The sequence below is a fragment of the Oryzias melastigma genome, linkage group LG15 (genome assembly GCF_002922805.2).
Source record: "Oryzias melastigma strain HK-1 linkage group LG15, ASM292280v2, whole genome shotgun sequence".
Taxonomy (NCBI): Eukaryota; Metazoa; Chordata; class Actinopteri; order Beloniformes; family Adrianichthyidae; genus Oryzias; species Oryzias melastigma.
This window is the reverse complement of record NC_050526.1, coordinates 18,462,768-18,465,746: the sequence shown is the minus strand read 5'-3', so window position 1 is coordinate 18,465,746 and position 2,979 is coordinate 18,462,768. Positions and strand designations below refer to the sequence as shown.

Sequence of the window (2,979 nt, the reverse complement as noted above, 5' to 3'; positions counted from 1 at the left end):
GGTCTAAGTTTAGTTTAGTCTGTGTAGTTTAGCAACCAGCTGTTCATATAGTTATATATTGTTTCTGAACAATTACCGACGTGATGCCCGTTGGGACAACTGTGTTGTGATATAGGTTATAGAAATAAATATGAGTTGAATCTGGCTCAAAACTGTACGGCTGGATGACTCCAACGTTGCTCTCCATCTTTGGTCGCGCCGCTAACTTTAAGTTGTGGTGATGACGAGTTGTAAAACATAATGGGGAAGTGGGCGGGCTTAATTCATACCAACAATCCCGCCCACAACTCGGGTAAATTTCTAATGAAAACTGTTGCTCTGAAGAATTTATGTCCAAGAAAAATCATAGTTGACCAACCACTGGCTTTTACAAAAGATCGAAAGATATTTGAAATAATTGAAACAATTTCTATTTTTAAATTCTTTATTTTTTTCATTTTGTGTTTCAAACTAATTAAAAATGTATATAACTTAAAGGCAAAACCTGAACCCTATTTAAAAAGCATTTATTGAGCAGTTCTGCTTAAATTAAATAAAGATTTCCAAACCACATTTTGTTTTTATAGAAACTTTATTTTTTCTTTAGTGGAGATTTAGCTTCAATCTAAAAGGAAAACTGAATAAAAAGCCCTCGGCACCAACGGGAATAATTAAGACCGACACACTGAGCGTGTTCCGTCGTATTCAGGCTCCAGGTCTTTGTCCGTTGGAACATTAGCATCTCCCGTCGACGTCGGCTGGCCGGGGTCACTCCGGCGCGCCCCTCGCTGTGATGCTGCTTTCAGAGCGAGCTGTAATTTTCACACAGTTCAAAGAATGAGGGCAGCTTCACAGTTAGCTAATTACATGTATTACTGCATGAACGATGCTGCCCTTCCCACTCCCACCAAGGGTGTGCCGACCGGACGGCCGTTCGACTTCACGCCTGTCGGCTCCGGGCGGTGATTTACAGGATCGGCCCAAAGTGACGGCGATATCAATCATTTGGAGCTGAGGAGGCTGCGAACGCAACAGGAGGTGCTGCTCTCACACTAAGAGGGAAAAGTTTCCGTCTGACGTCAGAGGTGCGCGGCCCTTCGTCCAGTGATGCACACTCCGGCGGTGAGATGGCAGAGAACAGATTATCAGTGGGAAAGTGGTTTGTGCTCTCAGACGAGACTTTCTCTTTTCTTTTTTTTTCAGAGTTTTACAAACAAGCGGCACAAAATCCATCAACTAGGTCAGGGTCAGAAATTCCGCTTACTTCTGCTCTCAGGTTTGCAATTACCTTCATTTTTTTCCCCTTAGAGGACAGAGAACAATGGAGGTGCTGAGAATTGTGTTTCTGTAAGTTATAAATAAGAAAAAAAAGTGGCTTTAACTTTTAATTTTAATCTCTTTTTTCCTTCAGGCTTTTTTTTTCTGGAACGAACCCAAAAAAAATCTGCAATTCTTCAAGATCAGAAGTGTGCAGATACAAGCAGAAATGAATGCTTGGACCGCTCCATGCCAACAGTCTCACATTAAAATACACTCATTTGGAATTAAAGTGCTTATCGCGTACTGATGGTTTTGGCACGGCGGCGGCAGACTGCTGATGTCAGGGTCTGACAGAACGCCGAGGAGACTTTGATCAGCAGCAGCTGACACGCCGCTTACTTAATGGAGACGTACGGAGAAAGTGATGGCAAAGGAGAGGTGAGCTCTGTCAATGAAGGAGGACAAAAGATGAACTGATTAAAGAAAGACCTTTCACTCCTTCCTCCGTTTTAGAACAGGTAAACTGGGCTTTTTTTTACCTGTCGGTATCCATTGTTTACAGTATTTACTTGTAGTAATTGAGTCTAAAAAGCTACACTCCCATACTCTGTCGGGTTAACATATTTTGCATTTGTTGCCGTTGTGTACTGAGCCATACTTTCTCCAGACATTGAAGCCTTCATCTCAACCGTCCTTATGGGTACATATGGATCTACGGGTGGAAAACTGTATGGAGAAAATAGACTCACCCAGATTTGTGTGTGTGATTGTTGATTTGTAACTCATACATGTTTGTGCAAACTTTATGGACTTGCAATTCAAAAATATACAATTACACTTGGACAACTTAAAATTACAACAGCTTGAAACTAACTACACTTATAAATTGCTTGTTACGCATAAACAAAACCACGTTTACGCACAAATCTGATGTAAGACTCTTTTCTCGCCGTCAAGATTTGTGTGTAAATGATGCGTTTAAGTGCTACTAGAATCCTGGGTCATCAGAGTTTTCTTATCAGCCTCTTTGAACTTAGATTGTGAATAATATCTGGTGAAAACTTGACATTTTTCCACTTTTTTAAACAAATATGCCCAATAATTAATATAAAAAAAGTCTAAATGTGTTTTTAAAACACTGAAGTTTCTGTATTTTCATCGCTGCCTTGCGGAAGCGGTTTCCCTGCAGCCCCTTCGCCACGAAGCTCTTATGTGACGCGAGGTCTTCCTCGACACCCAGAGAGCGGATAGAGTCGATCGGCCCTACGCTCCGCTCCGCTCCCGAGGTGTTGAGGAGGACCTTTATGGGGTCAAATCACGTTCAGTTTAAAGTGAACAAAAAAAAAAAAAAAACGGATTGAAAAATAGACATTTTAACTGGAAAAAATATAAAAATTTGAAAACAAGACATTGTAAATTTGAAAAGAATAGGAATATTTGAAAAGAAATGTTTTGAAAATTTGGGGAAAAAAATCTTTTTGCTTGGCAGCGAAAACTCAAAAATCTGAATTGAAACTGTAAACTGAGGACTAAAAGTGACGATTTAGAGAAAAAAAGTTGAAAACTCAAAACAGTAGCTGTTACTAATGGATACAATATTTTTCAGTTGGTAATTTTTACATTAATAGTTTTTTATTTCAAGTTTTCTTTTTTTTCAAGATTTATTTCAAGTTTTTTATTAGTTTTTTTATTAGTTTCTTTTTTCAAATTTTCAAAACTTTTTTCTAATTTACAATGTCT

The 2,979-nt window shown here is 39.0% G+C and overlaps 1 long non-coding RNA gene across 1 annotated transcript; it reads left to right on the top strand.

Moving 5' to 3' along the window:
* LOC118599680 lies at positions 1-2,589 on the top strand. Its single transcript, XR_004949127.1, has 2 exons — positions 1-1,255; positions 1,391-2,589. It is a non-coding gene; the product is annotated as an uncharacterized LOC118599680 (long non-coding RNA).
* Positions 2,590-2,979: the final 390 nt, after the last annotated feature.